This window comes from Maniola jurtina, chromosome 6 (genome assembly GCF_905333055.1).
Source record: "Maniola jurtina chromosome 6, ilManJurt1.1, whole genome shotgun sequence".
In the NCBI taxonomy this organism is placed as follows: domain Eukaryota; kingdom Metazoa; phylum Arthropoda; class Insecta; order Lepidoptera; family Nymphalidae; genus Maniola; species Maniola jurtina.
Genome location: NC_060034.1, coordinates 4,175,047 through 4,202,068, shown reverse-complemented (window position 1 = coordinate 4,202,068; position 27,022 = coordinate 4,175,047). Strand labels below are relative to the sequence as shown.

At 35.6% G+C, this 27,022-nt stretch overlaps 1 long non-coding RNA gene across 1 annotated transcript; it reads left to right on the top strand.

Annotated features, from left to right (window-relative positions):
* The first annotated feature begins 750 nt into the window (after positions 1-750).
* On the top strand, positions 751-25,581 carry LOC123866008. Its single transcript, XR_006796102.1, has 3 exons — positions 751-1,210; positions 7,027-7,033; positions 25,568-25,581. It is a non-coding gene; the product is annotated as an uncharacterized LOC123866008 (long non-coding RNA).
* Positions 25,582-27,022: the final 1,441 nt, after the last annotated feature.

Sequence of the window (27,022 nt, the reverse complement as noted above, 5' to 3'; positions counted from 1 at the left end):
GGTGATCCATGTTGGTGATGTTATTTTGTAAAGATGAATTGTGCCATTTCAGGGTTGTTACATGCTACGAGTAGGTATTTACAGTAAAATTCGTCCATTTCCATCACAATTCAGACCAAATCCACCAAAAGGCAACACTTTGAATTTCAAAAGCGTATACGCTTTTCAGCATTAGCACAAATTTGACAACCAAATGACCAAAGAGAGCTCTCCGATAAACCATGTAAAACAGCTGACGGGATCGCGAATCCCCTTCGAAAATACCCTTTTGGTTTACACTCGTTTATATATTTTTGGATTGAAAATATACATTGCTGTTTTTGTTCAATACGATAAAATTATTGTCAGGTTATAACCAGTAATGTAAGACAAATATTTTAGTTAAGGCGAATTTTCTTCGGTATTACAAAGTCAGGCGATGTTGAAATAGAGGCCGATACGTTTTTAGCCAGTAGAGCTGTGTCGTGGGTAACGAAATCACGTTTTTACGGTGATCTCTGTCAGGAGGTTCTGTCGTCGATGTTATGTATGAACTCGCTCACTAGTGAACTGCATTGTCTTGTTTTTGTTTTGTATGCTATAAAGGTGAGATTCGCATGGCTTTGTTGTTGTAAAGTTGGACAGTTTTATGTGAAAACTATATGGAAAACTGTAACAGCTGTGTTTCTAGTTTGGATGTAAACTACTAACGAGTTTTTCGGTTGAACAGGTGTGTATATAGAACTTGAAATATTACAAAATATAATATAATAACAATTAATGCATACTTTTTTTACGGAATTTTGTTAAATTAATCTACTACATACAAAAATTCTAAGCATTGCAACAGTTGGACTAAATGCTCTAGGAATTCATAATGAAAACTTTATAAAAGGACTTATAAAAACTTCATAAAAAAACGGCTTGTGTAAATTATAGAAGAAAATTATATGTTTTTTTTATTTTATTAATTTTATAATTACGTCATTTTGATAGGTATTAAATAATTTAAAAAGAAAAACACATTAGGTAGGTAGCAAATACAATATTATTTAATTTTATCTAAATTAAAATCAGCAAGATTTTTTATAAGTTCAATGTCATTCGCCTTAAACTAATCTTAAGTACAAAAAATACTTCTCGTGTCTACAATAGCCGACGACCTTGCTATAAATAGTGCAAGAGCTTAACGTATTATTGCCCACACTTACCGAACATCCTATTACTTAAAGTTAAATCAATACAAATATAATTATGCTTTATGATTAAAATACGTTTTTTATTCACGTGTTGTCACTATGCGGCTATTATGAATGTTAATTAATATAAATCCATACTAACGCAATAAATGCGAAAGTGTGTCTGTCTATTTGTCTGCTCGCATTTTACGGCCCATCCTTTTAATCGATTTTGATGAAATTTGGTACAGTGATAGCTTTGCATCCATGGAACGGGCATAGGCTATTTTTTATCCCGGATAATCAAAGAGTCTCCACGGGTTTCTGATAAAACCTAAATCCACGGGAACGAAATCGCGGGGATCATCCAGTTTTAATAATTATAATTGGGTATTATGAATCGATGAAAAATACTACCTAATATTATGTACCATAATTATATGGACTAATTTGGTTATAATTATTAAGTAGAGGTAATAGGTATATTATGTATAGTAGGTTATACCTAGTACGTATTCAGTGGTAGGTACTCAAAACTGCTTGTACCTAACACTAGATAAAGTATTTAATGTTGCTAATTTTTTTACAACAATAATAAAATAATTAATTCCATAGCTGATCTTTTAAATATAATTTCCTGTATTTCAAGAATTGATAAATATAGTACCTAATTGAATACAATTTATATAGATTTCGTATGTCTAACGACCATATACCTACTAGGTATATGATTTTTCATTTTTCCCTCCAGTAAACCTGTGCCTCTTTCATCGCATAGATTCTTGTACTATGTTACGTCATCATAGATTGTGAATCATGTTCAATGAAGCGAAGTGAAGCCATCGAAAAAGTTCAAGCATTATTGGCGGAAGTAAACAAATAGGTACTTTACTAAAACTTAGGGGGGTGGGGTGGGGTGGGGAAAACTGGGTTAAGATGTCCAACTTCTATTCTTGAGGTCGGGAATTCGTTTCCGAGCATGCACGTTTTAGTTTTCGGAATTAAGTAGGTACCTACGTGCATTTTAAGCAATTAAATATCACTTGCTTTAACGGTGAAGGAAAACATTGCGAGAAATGCCTGAGAGTTCGAAAGTCAGAGAATAATATATAATAATATTCTAGGTTTGAAGTGAAGTCTGCCAATCCGCACCTTTATCCAATGTGGCGGTCTATAGCCTTCTAAGCTCTTCCCATTCCGAGAGGAGACCTGTGCTCTGTAGTGGCCCGGTGATGGGTTGATCATAATGACGATGATGAACTCGGCCCGGTCAAGTAGTTATTGATATAGAGCCTCGATAGCTCAACGGTTGAGGAGCGGACTGAATTCCTTAAGGTCGGCGGTTCAAACCCCACCCGTTGCACTATGTCGTACCCACTCCTGCCACAAGCTTTACGCTTGTGGCAGGAGGGGAAAGGGGAGTATTAGTCATGATTCGAATAGCTTATATTCTTTAAGAAGAAAATGCTTAATATGCATATAGAAACACTCAAAAAACATCTCACTACATTTCATTGCACTCACACCAAGAAAAACCTACAAGTTAAAAATTTGAACGAATACGCTTTAACTATAATTTTAACTATATTGAATTCCTGCGCGTCACTCCTCTTGGTCCCGGCAGAATACCAGCGCTCAGGTTTTATTTTAAAACCTGCAGCATTAATGCTGAGCCGGGGCCTTTTCATCTTGTGCCATGTGGGTGCAGGAAGTTTTTTGATTATTATTAAGTAATTATTAAAAACTACTTACCTACTAACGAGATGAATAAATGAATTTTCTTTCTTCTTTCTTTCAAACAGACAGTCACGTAGATTAACTTTATACTATATAGCGATTACTTAAAGTGGCTGCAGTCACAGACAACATCTGTTAGCAATTATGCTTTCTAGCCCTATAAGGAATGGAGCGGGCGCCGACGACGACGTGTAGACCTCCTTTTTTGGTGCTGGTCAAATACCCGATAGCTTTTTAAAAAACAGTTCGTGTTTGTTTGATACAAATCCACTTTCGGTTTGATTTTTCTGTACTATCTATTAAAATGTTTTATGTTATTGCAAGGTTGTTACTTGAAATGATTTCGTTAGCCAAATCTAATTAGAAATCTCAGGTATGCAGCTTTCTTTGCCCACGGTGATGTCCTTCCTACTCCTTTTAAGCAAGCGCCCTACGCTTATCCTAATTAGTAATCGCATAGTTTTCAAGCGTGACAGACTATGGCCTAACCCCTTCTCGTTCTGAAAGGAGACCCGTACTCAGTAGTGGGCTGGCGATGGATTGATTATGATGATCGTGATAATAGTTTTCAAGAAAAAGACTAATGATGTAGAATGGTACTACGATAAAAGTTATTTTCCTTTCCTCTACCTAAGATACAGTAGGTAATTAAAGTAAGAGAAGTTAACTCTAAACTAACTCTGCCTCAGGCTTGAACAGCGTCTTTACACGGAATCGCAAACACCGCACATGTACCATAACTTTTGTTAGTAAACTAAACTTAGTGCCTAACTGTCATAATTTACGACATACACTTGCAATTATTTGCAGTTTATTTCATAGCAAAATCTTCGAACTGGCTTAGAACTGGATATTTTGAAAAAGAAGAAAATGGCGGCGATAAAAATTTTCGAGTTTTACCGGATCTACGTTAACATAACCATCAATGACTCTATTTTTAACCCCCGACCCAAAAAGAGGGGTGTTATGAGTTTGACGACTGTATCTGTGTATCTGTCTGTGGCATCGTAGCTCCTAAACTAATGAACCGATTTAAATTAAAATTAATTTATAACACCCCCGACAAGTAAAGGTTACAGTAACTAGAAAAGAGCTGATAACTTTCAAACGGCAGAACCGATATTTTTCTTGGATTATATGTAAGAACAATTTCGATCAAGTCACATTTCAAACAAAAAAAAAACTAAATTAAAATCTAAATTAAACTAAATTAACATTAGTTTAGGAGCTACGATGCCACAGACAGATACATAGATATACACGTCAAACTTAAAACACCCCTCTTTTTGGGTCGGGGGTTAAAAATAGGTAGGTACCTATACTTTTTATTTCGCTAGAATGAAAACAATACAATTCCAAATCAAAAGAAAAAAAACTTGCTCTCACCGGTCACCCAAAGAAATGAGTTTCAGTTATTCTTCAGTTTAAATATCGTGTCTTCTCGAGTATCAGGTCACGGTCTCACGGGCATAAATCAACATCCGTTTGCTTTTCCGGGTATTTTTTCCATTATATTTTCTTTCCCGCTGTATTTACTTATCGTTGAGTAACGGTATCCATTACATGTACAATTATTATTATTTTGAGATTGTATGTCAGCCGCAGATATGTTATTTCTAATTAAATCAAATCAAAACATTTTATTTGCTTAAATGCGGGTTAAATAGTAATTACTTTATATTGGTATCACCACATTTGCCATGATCGCGATGATTAATGATCGCGTTGTAGGCTATCGCTAGGTTACTGCGAGTTATAATTTTTGGGTAAGTTACTTACCAACATATTTTGTCCAATAAAACCAATAGCAGGAACTATAGAAGGGATGTTTGAAATAGGCCTCGAATAAGCCCTTCTTATTAGCAGGAACCGATATATCCCTATTTTTTCAAAGGTTCAGCCTGGCTGTCCAGCGCGGGAATGCAACCAGTTTTATTGGCACCATTCCACTTGGCCATGATTTGTACAGTAATAATTAAAACTAAATTTAAGTTACAAATTTCACTGAACCCCCGGTCATGTGCGGGTCGTATTCGCACACAGACAGACAGACAGACGGACGGATGGACAGCTGCAGAGGCATAGTAACAGGGTCTCGTAAGCACCCATTTGGGTAGAATACCCTAAAAAATATATTTTGTATTTGCCTTTTATTCGTGTCTTTTACTCTGAAACGTTTTCTTTATCACTTTGTGCGATCTAAGACGACCTTAATTTCCGTTCAGGAAAAATCTTTGAAAAGGATATTTTGTACACAAATATCTCAAAGTTTGACAATGGAAGTAAATTAGAGGAAGCCGTAAAAAAGATTTTTCCAAACGTAAAAATTTTCCTCTTAGCGGATTATTTACGCATTTTATTTTCAGCTGTAACCAAGAGCCAAGGACAATTAGTGTTAAAAGTGAGCCTATTTAACAGATTTTATACATATTCTCTCTCTTTCTCCCTCACTAGTAAGAGTCGTAACCCATCTCGTTAATTAGGTACGATTTATCTGGACCGAAGCGAACCTATCGTGTTAGCTTATTCGATAAACTTTATAAATCCGTTTATTTATTAAAAGTTTTGGATTTATCTATTCCTGCCCACTAGGAATGAAAATTAGGTACTAAAATGATCACTGAGTAGGTTGTTAAAGCAATAAAATTGTAGCCGAAAAGTTCTAGTTTTGTTTCCAAAAATAACATTTTTTATGTTCCAACTATACAGATTCTAAGAATAATCTAGTGAGTGACAACAACTAAGTGGAGTGTGAAGCAAAAACACTTCACAGATTGTTTTCACTGAGATGAAAAAGCGAATGAAAATCATAAGGGCAAAATGTATAGAGATTTTTCAAAGTAAATAATAAAGTTAGAGAATTGCGTAAAACTACTTATTTTAAAATTCAAATACAAGCTAGGCCCTTGACTTCAATTTCACCTGATGGATGAGGCAGTCTATAATGGAAGCGGGTCAACCTGGAAGAAGCATGGCAGTTTGCCATCAAATAAAAGTTTCTGGTGTTAAAAACTGGAGATAGCCCAGTGGTTAAGGCTTCGGCGGGTCCGGGGTTCTATTCCAGGCACCTTTAATTATTCGGGTTATGTACATTTTGGGCATGAAAATATCACACTTGCTTTAACGGTGAAGGAAAATATCGGAAAGAAAATCTGCACGCTTGAAAGATCTTGATCTTAAAGATGGGCAATGTCTATCAATCCGCACTTAGCCAGGTTTGGCCTAAGCTCTTCTCATTCTAAGACTCGTGTTCAGTAGTGGGCCGACACGCGATATGTCGAGAATTGAGATGATAATGAAATAAAATGTTAATCAAGATTTATAATATGTATAAAGAATGGAATTGAAATTCTTAGTCTATTAGCATTTGTTGAATATCATGAATATCATATTCTTATTAGTTTTCCTTAGGAACCTTACATAGACAAATTAAATATTTGCGCGTTTATGTAAAGATACTATAAGTAGGTATATTTTACTCGTAGATATCACCCTTATCGTGCTAGTTTGCCTGGAAGAGATTGCTGTTCATGATAAAACCGCACATTGTATTTCCCGTTTAGCTTAGCTTACCCTTGTCTTTGTTTTTGTTACTTGGTTTTGGTTAAGTATCTTGATCAGATGTAGCTTTAATCTTTACGTACCTATTTATTGTTGCGAAAGGATTTGAAAACCCACCGCATTATTATTTCAAAAGAACTCCTACCATTATGTAATTAATAGAAAAGTGTTAGGTCCGTCTCCTACTCGGGTGGTCATGGATTCGATCTCGGGCACGCACTTTTCGGAGCTACGTGCGTTTCGTTTTAAGCAATTAAATATCACTTGCTTTAACAGTGAAGGAAAAGATCGTAAGAATACCTGCAGACCTGAGAGGGTCCCATAAAGTTCTTAAAAAGTGTGTGAAGTCTACCAATCCACACTTGGCCAGCGCGGCGAACTATAGCCTAAAACCGTGTTATTGAAAAAGTAAAAAAGTAACCGTAGTATTTTTTTTTTAGTTTCTGAGTAACCCGAGAAAGCAGCTTAGCTATACAGTATACAAGTTCCGTCTGGAAATCAGTAAAATCTCCAGCAGCCCATTTAATAAATTAATTACAGGCATAACACATAACCCATTAGGCTCATATAGTATAGTAGTAGTAGTCATATCATATGTATAGTGCTAAGTCCAGTTTTCTTTTAGAAAATTGGACCGAATAAATGGAAAAATAGCAAATGTTCCAAACTTTTTTATATTTGGAGGAAAATTAATGTGGCATAAAAAATAATGTGAAAGAATACAATGCTCTCATGGTTGATGATAAAAATTCAACGCGCACCCAGTATTTTAGTGGGAAAATACAGTTGAGACGTGTTTTAGCGAGTTTGCGAGGGATGAGTTATCCTTTGAGTTTCGGCACTACGTGTATGTAGGTAGGCTATGTTTCATTCGTATATATGAAAACTGTTAGTTCTCAGATTTCAGTGAGCATAAAATATAAATATTTACTTAGTTAGATTCGAATTTTGAAAATCCCTTAAATATTTCTCTAAAACCTTTTCAATTAATCTATTTGTTTCGTGCCAACGAAGGGCCTGAACTTAGATAGACGATAGAAGAATTTTTTGCACACAAAATAAGAAAAACCCCAATAGTACAAAACTAAGAAACTATAAATTAAAAACAATTGTATGCAAAGGCGGCCTTATAGGCTACCTTTGCTGAAAGGAGAAACTAGGTGTGTTGGATAGCACTAAGGTAAAGTTGAAGATTACAAAATGGAACTAAGCACGTAGGTAATACCATAATATCCTTACTCTGTGCCACAACGCTGTTATTCTGTTAGGGCCTAAACGACGGAAGTCAGATCTTGGTAACCTTAAAACCAAATACTTAATAGATAAAACATTTCATTATATTTTCAAATTATTCTGACATAATATGATATTTTTATAAATGCTAAAAGCACTCCACGTTTTTCACTCAAATGCTAAACCAAATATTGCACAGCTTTAATTTTTAATATCTCGCAAAAAGCTCCCATTTTACCTGCGTTCTATATTTTCTAAACGGAGCTATGAATAACCAATCTATCTTAAATCTACAACGATTTCTATGAACCTACATGTCTATACCTATCAAAAAGATTAAGGTTTATTATTATCTCTTGTTCATCGTGGTCGTATAAAATTGTTCATCTTGGCGAATATATGTACCTATTTTAACAGCGCTCGCTAGTAAAGCGATTCGAGTTCCCTGGGGTAGGGTCGGATGAACTCCCTATAATATATTTACGGCTTATCCTCTATTCTTTCTGATTTCGACCAGTCCTAAGGGAATAGTGTATTATGCTTATTATAAAGATTTGATAAGGTATAGCGCTTACTGAGGAGTGATGGCTTAGTTGCGACAGAGGGCATAAGTCGACTGTGCTGGGTAAGCAACTTTGATCCAGGTTGGCAATTGAATGAGTGACCGATTTTGAGGTTCGAATTTGACCTTTCTTTTTCACACCGCTAAGCCATCGCTTACGGTTATACCTATCTCCAAATGTAAAATTTATAATCGAAATCTCGTATTCTTAGGCTCTTCGCTATGCATCCGATCCGAATTCTCGGATTTCGAATCCGAATCGAGATCGAGAACCGAGATCCAGTGATCCGAGATGCAGTGCGTAAAGAGCCATCAAATTGTTTGCGGAAAGATTTAGTAGTCTGCCACATTAAGTATTCTAATACGGCAATTCTCTTCTATGTAATTGATGGAAAGGGCTTTCCTCATAACTATCATCATTATCTCATTGCCGGCCTTCTCTCAGGACAAGAAGGGTTCAGGCTATGATTGGAGTTGGAACGATGTTGGGTTTAGCCACGTAAAAAGACCACGACTGAGGAACTACGCAGACAAAATAGTTTTTACAACCGCTTGCGGGTCGTCCCGTGTTATTCATACTTTTAGTAGAATATCGAAGTTCGCTTTTGAATCGGTCTAAGATAAATGCAAAAGAGGTCGCAGTATGACGAGTCTTGTTACAAAAGTTGGTCGGCGTGTTTTATGCTAAAAGTTCCCAACTCGAATATTTGAGACACCATATCTTTCTAACTGTTAGACAAACGATACCAAAGTTATTCCTTTGATAACCGAGATATGACAGAGTTGGAAATTTGTTTAACGACTTCGCCTAGATACTTACTATGAAGTCTGTCTACATTGGAGTGCTGCAGGTATGGTACTGAGCAAAGTTTTGTGTTATACTACCATTAGAATATAACTTAGTATATAAGGTATTGCATTTATGATAATACATAGTTGTTACATGTTGTATCCAAAAAAATTGCTGAGTATTAGGTCGTTTCTTTTGCATGACTCATATAAGACGCTGATTAAATCAGATTTTAAGCACTTTCTGTTAATGCTAAGTTTAATATAGAAGTTGGATTAACAAATTCAATTCAGTAAAATAGTACAGGTATAGTATTTTGTTTAATAAAAATAAAATATGAACCATTCATCCGTGGTTTAATTTTTTAACCCCCGATCCATACAGAGGGGTGTTATAACTTTGACGTGTGTATCTGTGTATATCGGTGTCTGTGACATTGTAGCTCCTAAACTGATGAACCGATTTTAATTTAGTTTTTTTGTTTGAAAGGTGGCTTGATCGAGAGTGTTCTTAGCTATAATCCAAGAAAATCGGTTCAGCCGTTTGAAAGTTATCAGCTCTTTTCTAGTTTTCTTTTAGAGGTTTTTGTGTTGGGGGTTTTTTAAATTTTGAGTTATTAAGAGAATGTTGTTGATATAGTTGTTTAGGTAGAGATAGGTAATTTAATTTTGTACAACTTTGACAATTTGGCAACTTGGTTAAGTTAAAATTTGGCGACTTATTACATTCAGGGAATAAAGTGAGGAATGTTTAATCAAAATGTGACTTGGCAGTAACAACTGACAAGTCGTAATGAATAGATAAAGAAGAGTTTTCAACTATTAATTAAGCTTTATACCCATAGGTAAGGAATCTGGTGAAACTTAGGATACGGAGTAGGGTCCTTTGGTTTTGGAGTATCTTCAGCAATCATCACTGACTAGGTTGCGCGAACGTATTTGGTGCCGTAGCTCAGTCATCAGGCGATGGGTGGAACATACCGTGATTTTGACTCGGTAGGAGTCCAACATAACCGCCGTGCTTCCTCGGATGCGGTGGTATCCATGAGAATTTCCCCACGAAAAAAAGATTTTTGAGGTTCAACCCGATTACATCGTTTTTTCGAGCTAACCTGGAAGGATTTGGTATGCTAGTTTATATTAAACCTATAAATAACTAAATTTCAGTTTAGTTTCACAGAATATACGAATTCAAAAATATTAATTATTTTTACTAACCGGTCTGCCATTAGGTATATAGATACTGTATGCGTAATTCTCTTACTCCTGAAATGTCGGTTCTATATCATACACGCTCCACGCATATCTGTCTCACTTCCTACCCATATGCTAAGTGTATCTAGAGGGGGTTGTTCTGATCCTTGATCACTCTACAGTGTGGCGTGTAGCAGTAAAATGACAGTAATACGACATAATATACGATGAAAATATTACCTGAAGTTTAGTTTCTTACTATCGAAGTATATTCACAGAATGTGATATTCATAGATTAGATGAAGTTTTAGAGCACCACTGGATGCGTTGCCGTCGCAATAGAAGCAAATATTCTAGTCTTTTTTTAATATATTATCTATCTAACCTTTTCCCTGCAGACTTCGTCTTTGTGTCTTTGTGGCGGCTATATTATGTAAAGTGAAAGTGATAAGGAAAATCAATATTTCCATTTGACGCTGTTCCAAAGCCTCTGTTTTATGACATACGTTATCTGATCATTCCGTACCATTTATTTTCTATCTTTGTATAAATTATTTATAGAAGCTTTATGAAACGCCACTGTAATAATTGCACTAATGACAGGTTTTTCTTTGGTTTCCGTAATTATTCTAACAAAGATAATGTCAAAATACTTGTATCACAAGGTATCATACACTTTCTATTGGTTCGTAGATCCGTGAACACTTTACAGTAACTACTAAAACTTTTACAAGCTATGCCGATGTACCTGCGCAGAAATCTTATTTTTGAATATCATATTTTGCATCCCTATCTGAGAGTTCATAATGATCTCAAAGGTGTGTGAAGTCTGCCAATCCGCACTTGGCTCTATGGCCTATGGCCAAATACAATCCATACTAAGAGGAGATCCGTGCCCTCTAATGAGCCGGCGATGGCTTGATGATGGTGGTGATGCTGAATACCTACTTAGGTATTAATAATATTAATATATTGGATAGAATCAGGCGTTACTTTGCGGAAGTTCATGTTTAGCAAGAAACAGTTAAAAATTATTTTGCTATAATCCGCCAACAGAAAAAATCTGTATGGTCAAACATGCAGTTACAAGCTAAGCACCGCTTACCTCCCCAACCAAGCAATAAAGCCAAGTTCCCAAGCAAGCACTGCCACCACCATTTACATGCAACACCACACAAGACTTTTCCACTACTATCGACGCACGTTTCGCCCCGACACCGGAGCATCCTCAGGAGATTTTGACTTTACAATGCTGTATTGTCAGTGCTTGCTTGGGAACTTGGCTTTATTGCTTGGTTGGGGAGGTAAGCGGTGCTTAGCTTGTAACTGCATGTTTGACCATACAGATTTTTTCTGTTGGCGGATTATAGCAAAATAATTTTTAACTGTTTCTTGCTAAATATTAATATAATTAATTAGAGCGCTCCGTGACGAATTTCGTGTCTCCCTCTCGACGATCAAGTTTAATCCTGTGATAACAAAGCCAACAAAGCCGAGCCGAAGTTAGCGCTCGCTGGTTTAACGACTTTGCATACTTTAAGCATTCTATACTTTGTTCAGGGATAAGTACGCATCGGTTTTTTTGTTTGGAACAGTACAAAGTTCTGAGCTCTGTTGCTCTTTGGAAGCTAGATACAACATTTTAAACAATTTTTTGTAATATAATGGCTTGGAAGACATGCCTCAACAGCTTATAAAGCTTTATAAACGCAACAAAATACTTCATACCTTACGTATTTTTTTTAACCTTAGAATATACCTTAATTTTAGTGAACCGAGTGTCAAATAAATATTGTATACCGGCATATTAGGCACCCACGATACAGGATTACCTTGTGTGGGCACGACAAGACAGAAAAATTGTATAAGAGTTTGTATTTTGTAAATAAATATTTTTATTATTATTTTTGCATTTTTATTTATGCCAGAGCAACATTACATAATGCAACATTGTGGCAACAATTTTTTAACTAGAAGACTATAAGCAATTAAACCGATGAAATGTGTAAATTGGAACCAAAAACAAATAAGACATGCCTACCAATGTTGAAAACATTTAAAATGAGAAATGTGTGCGTTGCGCTATCAGAATAATTATCATCTACCAACATTGTTGGACGTTCGCTCGATTTCGCACGTACACAGGGGCTCGCATTTACATTTCGCACAGTTATTGTTTTAAGATAACGCTAATTACTTCGGTTGAAACGCGTGAAATAAATTTTGCTTACCCACCCCTTTTCCTTGCAAATATAGGGTACGTACATTATTGTATTTATTTCATGGCTAGACAGTGCAGAAACATTACCTGCTAAATTGTCGCTTGAGCACAGCATCAAGTCTCTTTCTATTTTCTATCTATGGAGGAAAATTAGTATAAAGCTCTCTCTGTTACGTAATCCAATACAATGTCAAAATAAAAAGTCGGTGTGCATTAACCGTTTTGAGTGACCAAATTAAAAACGAACCTATGCTTTCGAATTGAATTTCGAATGTTTTTTTGAAAACATAGGTTCTCTAAGAGTAGTACGGAAAACATAGGTTCATTTGTGTGTGTCTAACGTGGATAGAGTATAGCAGCCAAATTGGCAAAAAAGGAATCTCTGTTTCCTCTACGGCAGCTATGAAATCCACCTCATCCTACAATTTCGTCTGCATGCATTTTTCCCGTAGCATTGAGATTTCCACGCGCTAAAAAGTATCTGTTTCCAGAATATATATAGGTAGATTATCTCAGTTAATCTCAGTATCTTTCATCAATATTAGTTCAACATGGAAACCACAGAAATAAACACATTTGCACTTGCACAATTATAGTCCTCAATTATGATAAAACAGGCCTCATGCACCCGTAACAGTTTAAAAGAAAAACTTATAAAAGATAAGCTCGTCGGTTCATATCTCCATTCCTGCACTGAAAATCACAGTATTAGCAGATTATATAGATAAACGACAAACCAGGTAGATAGACAATATCAAACGAATCGCTGGCCACAAGCGGCACAAAATCGTGTAGTGAGGAAATCCCTTCATAAGATCTAAGTATGTCCAGCCGTGGTTTTCCATCGGTTGAAATATTGAAATAGACTACGCCATAAATATACCTACTTCTAAATTACTACAATTCAGGTTTTTCAAAATCCCTATCTAGCCTATGTTACTATACTATCCATGCAAAAAACCACGTCGATATGTTGCTCCGTTGCGGCGTGATTTAAGGACAAACCAAATCAGCAAACAAACACTTTCGCTTTTATAATATGGGTAGTGATTACAATCGATGGAAAAGGAAATATCGTATTTTAGAAGCCTTAAAAGGGTCTAAGATGAATAATATGACACAGTCACGCCACAATAGCGCCCCAGGCGAAAATTCAATAAGTAGGTAATTCGTAGGTCGACAAGCTTTTAGCCCTTTTACGAATAAAAATAAATGTGTCATAGATCTGTGAAATCCATTTGACTGGTTCAGGGTGAGAGCTAAACTGAATTTAAGTTACCGATTTAACTTAAAAAGTGCGTCAAATTAGGTACGTCAAATGTGTATGACGTCACATCTGTGAATTTCATACAAGCTTCCTTATTAAGCGAGCATTTTGATGTTTGATAAAAAGTCGCCGATTTAACTAGTAGTTATTATCCCTATTGGCATCGTTATTGCTCATCTTATAATATAAAAATGAATCGCAAAATGTGTTGGTAAGCGCATAACTCAACAACGCCTGGACCAATTTGGCCAAATCTTTTTTTTAAATGTTCGTTGAAGTTCAAGGATGGTTTTTACGGCGAGAAAAATTAGAATTATTGCTGGAAAACCCCTAAAAATAGCCCTTTTCTTTTTCCCATACAAATGATTTCTAACTAAAACGTAGTCAATTTGAGCTTTATTGCTATGGAATAAAGTTCATATTAAATTATCCTGGATTAGCACATAGGCTACTTTTTATCCCGGAAAACCAAAGAGTTTCCACGGGATTTCGAAAAACCTAAATCCACGCGGACGAAGTCGCGGGCGTCAGCTAGTGTGAAATAAAACCATAGCCTATTTCAGCCGCCGCTAAGCGAGTGTAAAACAAAGAGCTTAGGAGTGACGCTCGCGTACTACGTAATGTATTGTTATTAAACCTTTTGTGTCTTATTGTACTGCACTCGCGCAATATTTTATTCTCTTTATAATATGTGAACATTTTATTTGCATTTTGTTGGACTTTATGTGTGACAAGTCTTGAAAGAACAATGTTATGCCTAAGTAAATAAATACATATAAGTTTATGATGCACTTTTAGTATGGTGGTCTTGTCCAGTAATTTTATCTACCAAAATCTGCCAAACAAATTAAAGAAATTGTCTATATTATGTGTTAGGCTGTTTTCCAATTTTTAAGACGTTTTTGGCCTCATTGCCGTGAGACCGTAAAACTTTCATACACGACAGACAGAATTTTAATAAATATAGGTAATAGCTTATGCCCGCGACTTCGTCCGCATAAACTGCACAAGTTTCAACCCCATATTTTACCGTCATACCGTTATGGATCAATTTTCAAAAATCCTCTCTTAGTGGATAATAATAGCTATTTGCATACCTTTCAGCCTGATCCATCTAGCGCCTTAAAGCTATGCGTTGGTAGATCAGTCAGTCAGTCAGTCAGCTTTTCATTTCATACCTATATTTAAGATTCTTGTGCCTACATTTTTTTCGTCAATGGATCCTATTTTTAGCAAAGTCTGACTTCATCACGAGCATAGGTATACAAATATGGATGTCTCGAAGGGAATGACGTTTATTTTTACTTTATAAAAGACCTAAAAGCGGAGCGGCCTACGAACGTATTCAATTTATCCGCCGGCGTGTTGTAGCGGGTTAAAAGCCATCTTGGATCTCTATCGTATGTCTATCTACGTGGGTACAAGCAGTGGATGTCGTCATTGTATTTAAATTTTAACTGCATATTTTGTATCTGTACACTTTATGACAAATATTGCAACCAGAACGAAGTCACGGATTTAAATCTATATACATAAGTGGTAATAGCCAAGGATAATGTATAGAACAAGTAGAATTTGTTCTACTATTTAGGAGGATAGGATTTGATCCCGGGAATGAACCTCTAACTTTTCTTTAATGCATTTTAAGCAATAAAAATATTTCTCACTTTAAACCGTGAAACCATCGTTAGGAAACCTGAAGAAGAATGCCTGAGAGTTCTCTATAATGTTTATAGCTGTGACGTGACAGACGAACTGGACGACATTATAAAGGTTACTGTTTTTCTACGGAACCCTATGATAAGAAAACACTCCACATTATAGTAGCTGTTGCTATATTAGTTCTTGTCCGAAACACTCATTGTCATATTAAGCTGTGATAGAAAGCCTCAAACTGTTACATTGGCTGCTCGCCAAGTAGCCAAACCACCCTACAACCATTAAGCGTACAGATTACTATGGGATATTGATACAGATTGGAGTTCAGGAAATGTACTTTACTTACACACAAACAGTATAACGTTGAACCACTCTATTCATGAACTAATCTACAACATTACCTACCAAACTTACCTAAACCACTAAACCTCAAACTTGGTCTGTACATCCTTGACGTTGCCTGTAACTGTAACTTCTGCGGTGTCCCTATTAGATTACATGGGATTATTCAAGTGGCGGACCAACAAATTCCTGAAAAGCCGGCAACGCATTAGCGGCTCCTCTGGTACTGCAAATAAATATTCCTGGAAAAAAAAACTATAGTATAAGAGCCAACGTAAACAAACGGAGTGGTATGGAGCCGAGCCTTTTTGATAAATGAGTACCTAAACTCAGCTTTAGTGCTTTGACATATCGTTGAAATTGGTTTACTGAAAATTAAACATCAGGACGCGCCGCGTTATATATCAACTCTGTGTAAATCGTAAGATGTGAAACCATAACGTTTTCCCAAGTTAATAACTCTACACAAACGTTGACTTGATAAGTCTAACAAAGTCTACGGCCTTTGTTTCATTCATTGTACAGGTAGGTATATTTTTGTTTTATTCCATTACAAGTTAGCTCTTGACTGCGATCTCACTTCATGGTACCTAAATTGGTAACCTGGCAGGGTGGACGGTTTTTATTACACCCATACCCCTTATCGGTTTCTACAGGGTATCATACTGCAACGCTAAATAAGGTGGTAATTAGCCACGGGTATAGCCTCCCACCAGACCATACCAGAGACAACTTTGTAAATTATAAAGTCCAAAATTGCCCTGCCGGGAATCGATCCCGGGACCTCCCATTTATAAGACCATATTTTTTTTATTCACTATAGGTAAGCGCTTGACCTGATGGAAAGTGATGATGTGGTCTAAGGTGGGACGCGTTTACCTAGAAGGTGCCTATTCACTCTGGTTTTAAGGATACCCGGATTGTGGTTGGTGGGAAACACAGATCGCGGAAGAGTATTCCAAACTAGACTTGCAACGAATATTCGGTTACTATTCGGTATTCGGCCTATTCGGCTGCTTTTATTATATTCGGCCGAATACCGAATATCTACATATTATTCGGCCGAATACCGAATACTTAAATAATATATTTTGTCGTAGAGAAATAATTGGTAAAATGAAAAATTAAAATCGATTGATTACGTATATATTCATATTTTCATTTCTGTTATATTCATTTAAGTAGTCATTGGTGCATAACACAGGTAGGTACATAATCATCTTCTGAATTGGAAAAATGGAGGATTCTATGTATTTGAATTATTGTGGTAATCAAAATTTAGAAGGGTAAGGTTCTCATTTCTTTTATAATCATTTATTAAGTAGTCATTCGTACATAAAACAGGTACATAATTTAATCATTTTCTGTATTAAACAAGTTAAGAATTTTTCTATGCATTTGAATTATTTTCATAATCTAAATTTAGAAGGGGAAGGTTATGGTGCAGAAAGACTAACTTTTCTGCATTTTTAGGAAGTAGTTTACTTCTTTTTTTCTCGTAGACCATCCCAACTTCAGAGCGATGAGTACATTAGAACAAAACAAAGGAGCGCGAAACAATCACGTCTGTACAAGTTTTTGGCGCTAAAATCCGGCCGAATACTTTTGCCGAATATTCGGCTATTCGGTCAGGGGCCTCGCCGAATATTCGGTATTCGGTATACTGCCGAATATACTATTCGTTGCAAGTCTATTCCAAACCTTAGCCATGCGTATGAGGAATGAAGACGCAAAACGTTTCGTGCGTGTAGATGGAATGTCGACGACATAAGGATGGAAATTCGCCCGACGTCTTTCGGTGACCATAGCGCTCACCATTGCGCTAGGGAGGTCGGATTCAACATATAAACGTAAATCGAGCATTCTCTAATAAGAAACTTGTCCTTACTCTGTATGAATATTACGCAGACGAAATGACGAGTATAACAAGCTAATATGTGCTTAATTAATATACTCCCAGGGTAACATTTTAGTAATTGGCATACTTGATAAACGAGAAATTAATGAAACTCGCTGAATAATTCCAGTGTTTCATCTCATTCCTCGCTCTTACATCAGTCGGAGTGAGCTCATTACGAGGCAGTTATGTGATATTAATCCTCGCCATCTAAGGATTAATATTGAATTACTATGATTAGTGTATTTTGGGTATGAATTAGATTTCACAATATCTGTCTCCTTAGAAACAGAAGCTTTCGACTAAAGATTTATAGACGCATATATCTACATCATATCTACATAAATTATGTGACATGACTTTTTACCCCCGACCAATAAAGAGGGCTGTTATAAGTTTGACGTGTATATCTGTGTATATGTCTGTGGCATCGTAGCTCCTAAACTAATGAACCGATTTTAATTTAGTGTTTTTATTTGAAAGGTGGCTTGATCGAGAGTGTTCTTTATAGCCATAATCCAACAAAATCGGTTCAGCCGTTTGAAAGTTATCAGCTCTTTTCTAGTTACTGTAATCTTCACTTGTCGGGGGAGTTATAAAAGTTTTTATTTACACTTCTTTAGGTACTGCAATTTGATTTCAACGAGCAACGTCGCTTCCTTCAATATACGTCTCATTAGAAATTGAAGCTTTCGACTTACAAAAAGCTTACAAATTGTATGAGTCGAAGGCATATATTTATTGGAAATCACAGTATAGGTACCTACTATTATTTTATTTAAAACGGGTATTTAACTTTCTTCCGAACTTCCTTCCTTCACAACAAGTAACCAATCGATTGTAGCAGATGTTACTTTGCGATATTCTAGATATGTATATATAACTAGGTAGGGGTACCTGGCACAGTAGTACCTAAATGTACTATCCTCCGAAACAAAGAAATATTGTAGTCACATACCTCGTAGCTTTTCTGCTAAGAAGCGCCTTAGGCTATTATTTATTTATTATAGATTATACCCAATAGGCAATAGGTATCACTTACAAATGTAACACAGTCCCACAATTATTTTCGACAGGGTGGAACTTAAAACGGTCAAAAAGGTCGAATGTCTTGTTAGGAATCTTTCATTCTATTGGAATTTAGACAGTATAGGATCTGCGGCAAATACTTACGTTCAAAAAATGTTTGTAAGATAAGTACCTACTTACATTTTTTTTTTAATAGGAATTGCTTGAATAATATAATCCAATAAAATTCAACTAAACATTTGATTTAAAAACCACTATCAACTACAATACAATTTTTTATTTTGTAAGCCAAATAATTAAATATTACTTTATGATAGAGACATGATATTACAAACATGTGGCCAAAGTAAATTATTTCTAACAATGGAATTAATTTGAATCTATCCTAATGTTTTTATATGAAACGTTAAATATTATTAGGAGATGAAAACATTTAAAAGTTTTTTTTTTGTTTTTATGATAGCAAAATTATAATTACAAACCATTTGGAACTCATAATTCAATTAATAAAGGTTCTTACAAAGGAAATTTGCCAAAGCGGGGAATCCTATTTAATTTAATGTCCAGCCATAACCTGCCCGTGAAAGTTGAAATCACCGGAGATAATGCCTAATTTAGTAAAACAATTAGAGAAATAATTCAGCAGGAATTTGTTTTAGGGGTTATTTTTCAATCGTTCTATAACTCGACCGATGAATTAAGACAGATTTCCCGTTCAAAAACTGTCTAAGCGTTCAATTAGTTTCCTCAGTTGTCTTCAGTTTAACTTCAAAAATATCGTCATAGAAATCGATCATTATTTAAAGACTAAAGACACAGAAAAATTGTAAAAGACTTTGAATTTGGTAAATAAAAATTTTTCGTTTTCATTTTCATTTTTAATGATTATCTATACTTACCTAATAAATAAAATTGAAGTGTCGTGTCTGTTTGAACGGGCTAATCTTCGGAATGGCTAAACCTATTTTGACGGGACTTTCACAGATAAGTAGAGGATTAACCAAAGAGTAACATAGGCTACTTTTTTAACCGACTTTGAAAAATGGAGTTGTGTTTTTCTACCTATGTACCTACACTGATATCTCCGAGATTTCTGAACCGATTTGCGTATTTTTTTTTAACCGTTAAGGTAAATTTGCGACATTGTTCCATAAATTTGGATTCCACTCCTCAATCCTGATGCTTCAGGGGATCAGACCTATCCACGCGGCCGAAGCTGCGGGCATCATCTAGTTACGAAACAAATGTGTAGAAATATTCCATAAAATGAACGATCATTTATACAGTAAAAGAAAGTTTTAAACGTCTACAAAATGCATCGCTCATTATGTCTCAAAAGACTGCGGGCAATTTTGTAAAGGTGAACTTGACAAGATCTGAAAAAGTGTACATAATATAGTTCCTCACCATCACTAATAGCAAACTAGATGTCTTTAATGAATTTGAGAGGTTATAAAATTATAAATTACTAGATGATGTCCGCAATTGCGTCCGCGTAGGTTAGTATTTTAAAATTAAAATATAAAGTCTATGACCGTCTCTGGGGTGCAAGCTATCACTTTACCGTCCAATTCCATAAAAAAGTCATAGAACACGGATAGGCAATATTTCGCACTTATAATATGGATTCAAACTTTAATGTTCTCAAATATTCGCTAACGAAATGAAGTCCTAGTTTTCGATTTGGAAATTGTCAAAGATACTGTAATGAATAATTACTAAATCATGACAGTTGAACCAAAATTAATTATTCATTTTCATTGAAATGAGCATTAGATATTCATCATTAATTTAGCAGTCAATTCGTTAATAATGGATTAATAATGAAATATTTTCGGCTAGAGTAGGAATTGGTAAAGGTGTCAAATACGAGTATTAGGTATACGAGCCAACTTGGGATTAGCCAATTTTAGAGTTACATAGGGACATAAGCTTCCACTGTTCGTCAGTCTGTCTATTTGTTTGTCAGCGGGCTGTATCTCATGAAAGTTGCTACAGAGTTAAAATTTTCACAGAGTGACTATATTTTTGCAGTTAAAAATACATATACAAAAAAAAGATTCTGACAATTTTTTTTATGTTTTAAGTTAACTAAGGAACAATAAAGTGCCTATACCTACATTATAATATTCTACAAATGTGAACCTAACATTATTAGTAAGGAAGAAAGAATAGACGCAAACAACTCAAGTGTTAATATTAGTCCTTAAGAGAGGTCTGTCCGTCACTCGTTCCATACAAACGTAGTTCCAATTTCATTTCAATATTAAGCAACCAAATTCCATAAAATTTTGCAGACATATTCTAGAAACTAATATCTATGCCTGTGGTTTTCAAGATTTCTGTTAAAATATTCGGTTTCAAAGTTACGCGGTCTTAAACATTCACATAAAAATCTTTGAGGACCTGTAATTTTAAAACTACATATTTTTAGAAAAATCTAAAACACCACAGGCACAGATATTAGTTTCTAGAATATGTCTGCAAAATTTCATGGACTTTGGTTGCTTAATATTCAAATGAAATTGGAACTACGATTGTATGGAGTAAGTGACGGAGAGAGCCCTGTTAATTAATTCTAACGTATTTAAGCCGAAGTAAACAAATAGTCTTGTCTACTCATAATAGTTAATTATATTTGCTGTACGGGGTAAGAATATTTATTTCATTAATTCAGCCCAATAGTTTTGATGCATGAAATTAGTTAATGTCTGATTATTATTTAATTAATAAATCTAATTAATTACCTACTTAGGATACTAAATTATAATTACCTTATTTAAAAGACTAAAGTATTTAGTTTAATTTGCATATCGGCGATTTTGAAATTCACCATCTTGGTTTCTATTATTTGTTCTTATAGCGACAATAAAAATGCACACTCTAGGATTTCAACTCTCTACCTATTACGGTTCACGAGATACAACTCAGTGACAAACGGACGGACAGCGGAGGTTTAGTAATAGGGTCCCGTTGGCATCCTTCAGGTACTTATGGAACCCTAAAAATTAAAAATAATTTCTTAAATTTTTTTCATTCAGGAATGAGAAGGAGTGGGGCTTGGGGTTTAATATTGTATGTGTATACCTACGCGTATCCTTAGAACTTCAACGTTTCTGTTTTTGTTTTGAAGCTAATAAAATATCTGCTTCGTCTAGGATTAAATTCTTTTTCTAAAAGTCCAGCTAAAGGCGGGCTAGATGTTGAGAGTATTAATTAGTTGTGGTTACGAGAATCTTCTCTGAGGCAGCGGAGACAAAAGCGATTAATTACAGAAGTTCTGTCCACTTTTGTTGTGTCATTCGCAGACTTGCTTCATTTTGATAATAAAGGATGAGATTATATTTTCATTTTCAAATGGGTGCACAAGCATATGTAAGTACTTACGTTTTGTATGACGGCCACTTCGAATCGTACTTTTACGAAAACGAATACGAATCGAATACGAATGTATGCACAGACTCCCTAATGTTTCTAAAAAAGAATTTTACGTAGGACCCTAAAAAACCTTGGTCTTACGTAGCATTTTTTTTAAAAACATTAGTTTTTGAAAATTCCTACGTTTTTTTGGCGTACACTCAAAAATATCAGACGAGTAACAAGCTCTATCTAAAAACAAAGAATAGATCCGACATGAAGAGCAAAGTACTCGGCAAGCCCAGTAGACTTCGTGCAGAATGGAGCGTAGCGGACAATGTTGGTTGATGGTAATTGCTTTTATAACGCTCCGCATACAGTTTGCACAGCCTTCATATCACTCTGAAACGGTTTTCAGCTGTATCATTAATTTATTACTCTACAGTTTGAATTTAAAACAGGCAAATATGTACTTATCATTGGCTTGAGGATTTTTTGTGTGGACGTCCACTGTTTGTCATGAGCTTTTGCCAATGAGTGCCACCACATCCGGTCCTCAGCCTTCCTGACTCAGCTATTAGAATTTAACGTACCAGACAACATACTTCGATATTGTACTGCAAGTAGAAGTAATAAGCTCTGTCTAAAGACAAAGAATAGATCCGACGTGAAGAGCAAAGTACCTAGGTATACTGAGTAAGCCCAGTAAAGTTCGTGCAGAATGGAGTGTAGCGAACAATGTTGGTTGATGATAATTGCTCTGATAACACTTCGCATACAGTTTGCACAGGCTTCACTCTGAAACGGTTTTCGGGGATATCATTAATTTATTACTGTACAATTTGAATTAAAAACATTTTTCCTCAGTATTAACGAAACTGATAAATATTCACGAAATGTTTTCGAAACCTTTTCATTGTGGAAAGGTTATCAATAAAATTTAGTGTAGAGTGTTGTCGTACGCGAGTCGTTTGCGCTTCTGTGAGTTTGTCACGCTAACATTATGCATTATACACTTTATACATTTTTTTTTTAACTTTAACTAAGTAGGTACTTTCGCAGCATACACCACGACATCTCTCAGATGGGATGATTTTTAACCCCCGACCCAAAAAGAGGGGTGTTATAAGTTTGACGTGTGTATCTGTCTGTGGCATCGTAGCTCCTAAACTAATGAACCGTGTTTAACTATTTAGTTTTTTTTATTGTTTGAAAGGTGGCTTGATCGAGAGTGCTCTGAGCTATAATCCAAGAAAATCGGTTCAGCCGTTTCAAAGTTATCAGCTCTTTTCTAGTTACTGTAACCTTCACTTGTCGGGAGTGTTATAAATTTTTCATTTACACTTGTTCCCTTAAACTTAATTCATAATTTTCATCATACCAGTTACTTACTTTCACAAAATGTTCATGAATTATAATACATAAGCTTTTTAAAATATCTCTCTTGATATTAGTGAAAACCGTATGAAAATCTGTACAGTAAGTAGTTTCTGAGTATAACCCGAACAAACACAAACTATGTCCTATACAAATAATATGTTTGTAATAATAATATGATGATTAAAATTAAATTACCCTGTGTTATTAAGTTTATTAAAGACATTAAAATAAGAATAAATTAATGAGAAATAAACGAAGGCTTTCTTCCGAAGCCTTGGTAAATATAACGGTATAATAACAATGATTCTGCGAAACCGAAATGAGGATTACTTACCAACAAATGGCGCCCGAATGAGACTGCGGTGTTAATAACTTATGATAGGTATGCAGTGTATGTAACCACCAGTTATAAAATGAACCGCTTTGCAAAAAATCAGGCAAGTGCGAGTCGGACTTGTGCACGAAGGGTTCCATACCATCTTACAAGAAATAACGCTTAATTTTTTTTTAAAATTTTCATGCGGACATTTTTAAATATTTATTACTAGAAGATGCCCGTGACTTTGTCCGCATGGATTTAGTTTTGTGATTCCGTGGGAACTGTTTGGTTTTCCGGGATATAAAGTTGTCTATATCAATAACATAGACGCAAGCTACCTCGGTACCTTTCATACAAAACAGTTGAGCGGATGGGTTTTTAGGAATCCCGTGGGAACTCTTTGATTTTCCGGGTTAAAAAGTAACCTATTTCCTTTGCCGGAATATAAGCTAACTTTGTATCAAATTTCGTCGATCGGTTAAACTGTTGGGCCGTGAAAAGGTAGCAGACAGACAAACAGACAGACAGACAGAGAGACAGGCAGAGAGACAGACACACTTTCGCATTTATAATATTATTATGGATTTGTTGTTATAGCGGCAATAAAAATACAGATTCTGTGAAAATTTCAGTTTTTTACGTATTACGATTCATGAGATACACTGATTGACAGACGGACGGACGGATGGACAGCGGAGTCTTAGTATAAGGATGCCAACGTAGCGCTCCAAAATCAATGGTGCCAATCTTCGGGTATGGAACTCTAAAAAATACGCGTTATTGATTGTTTCGATATGAAAAGCCTATTTTATTTAACCTATGTTACTATCCAGGTCTTCAACTACATCCAGGCAAAACATCACGTCGATCCATTGCTTCGTTGCGGTGTGATTAAAGGACAAATCAACACACTATCACATTGTAAGATACTAGTATACTAAGAGTCGAAAGACACTCTTTTTAAAATTTTCATACAATTTATAGAGCGGGCGTTACGTTGCGGATTTCCGTGACAAGGCATAAAAAGCTTAAAAGTAAAGCTTTTTGCTCGTTTTTTGTTCCAATTTTATTTTCCTTCTTTGTATTATGGATCACTAAACCATTATAGAACGTGATTTGATAAATAATTAATTTTAATTAGAGCTAAATTAATATCAATTTAACGTTAAGTCACGTAGTTTAAGAAGTGAACACACTTAAAGTTAGCTAGTTTGGGAAGCACAGTTTAAGCTATTGAATAATGAACGGTACTTGAAAGTTCGCAACTTGGCTGGAGTCAGGTTTGTCTAATATAAAATGCTAAGTGAAAATAGCTTCTATTTGATCCAGATCCAGGCACAAACTAGTAAGATTCTGCGAGAAAAAAGTGCGGAATTTTCTAGGGCTTTTTATTCGCCTGTGAAATATAGTAGGTTAGAATTGGGGTTAGATTGAAGTAATTTCCTTTAAATCTTAGCATTAAGATGAAAATTTATGAAAACAAATGGGTCCGCTTAGGAGATTTTACACACGTCTCTCTTAAAGTATTCTAGTAGGTACTTACTACTCTGGTAAAATTAAGTAAAAAGCTTCAAATTAACACTTATTTACCCATCAGTGTGCATATGCGTCAACAGGAGGACGTCTAGCAGATTTTTTGTGTTACATTCACGCAGGTTGAGCCGCCATATTGGTACTTATAAGTTGTGAGAGTGAGGGAATAAAAAGTGCACCTTTATTTACGTATTTGTGGACTACAATATTCCCTGCATACATGTCTAGTTTCTGTTGACATTGGCTCAGTTAGAGACTTGGTAAGGAGGGCATATATTATTCATCCTCCATAACATGAATTCAAAATCAAAGCCAAAATGACGCATTCAGAGAATTTTGAAACTGCTACAAAATTTCAACACGTATATACACGAAATTTCAGTCTGTTTATGAATCCAGAATCAAAGAGCATCCTAGGCATATGAATTCCATGATCTAGTTTCATAAACTATGCTGCATTGAATAAATGCCGCCAGGCGACGCGTCGCACGGCACGAGTGCAGAGCAGTTGTTCAATTATGCAATAAAATTATGGTTGGAATTTTTGCAGAATTTTTCGATAAAATTCTAACCTTATCGTGTGCATGGATCATTAATATTTCATACTGATAGCTACTAGATATGCGGTGATAGTCTAATAGTTAAGATGTAGGCATCCTACTCGGAGCGCGTCGGGGGTTTGATTTTAGGCACGCACTTTCACGAATTTTCGTCGTCGCTCGAATTAGAAATGAAGAGGCAAATCACTTCGTCTTTATCCATGGAATTTCGACTACTTACGGGTGCCTTGTACTTAGTACGATAGTAGACAGGTGAAGGAGGAACGAGGTCAAAAAGTTTTTGTGCACATATTTATTTATTTAGATTAGACTTTATATTTTAACGTTAGATTTTTTACACCTTTATTACCTGTTCGCTCCCAACGCTATTTTAAATTTCTTTATAAAAACACTTTAAATTGGCACACTGGCTGATCAAATTCTCTGTTTTAAACCATTAATTCTATAAAATTCATTACAGCCGTTTCCAAGTTTGAACATAGTTAAGCGATTTGAATAATTTCTCTTGGCAGCTGAAAGGGGTTATTATCTAACGTCCGTCGTCCACACTGAAATGTACTGGGGGATTTCATTGAATGAACCTTTCCAAACTTAAAGACCAAACCAAGATATTGTACAAATTCTTGTCTCCCTAAACAAACTGACAAAGCAAATGCCCAGATCAAAGATGCGTCGATAGAATAACATTTAAGGATCTAGCTGATGCCCATGCCCTAATTTTTCGGAGCTCTGTGTCTTCTAAGCAATTAAATATAATTTGCTGTAACGGTAAAAAAATATCTTGACGAAACTTGCATGCCTGAGCGTTTACCATAATGTTTTCAAAGGTATGTGAAGTCAAAAGAAAAGTTCCAATCCTCACTGGCCAGCATGGCAGACCATGGCTTTCACCCTTCTCATTCTGAAAGGAGACCCGTGCTCCGTAGTGGGCCGGCGATGGGTACAGACAAAAGTCAGGAAGATCAATGTATTCGAAAACTTGCTTTTTTGCATTATGGAATCGAAACGGACCTCGAAATGTTATAAAAGATATTCAAAATGATATATTTCAATTCTGACTTTTATTAGAGCGTCAGTAACGTACGAGTTTATGGCTCTCGTGATGTTTTATGACACTGAGGCGCCCAACTAGCTGGAATAATGTGTCAGCTTTCGGTGGCAAGGCAATTTGTTGCAGTCGCGATTTGCGACCGCACCGCCTCCCGCCTAGTAAAATCACCTAGAT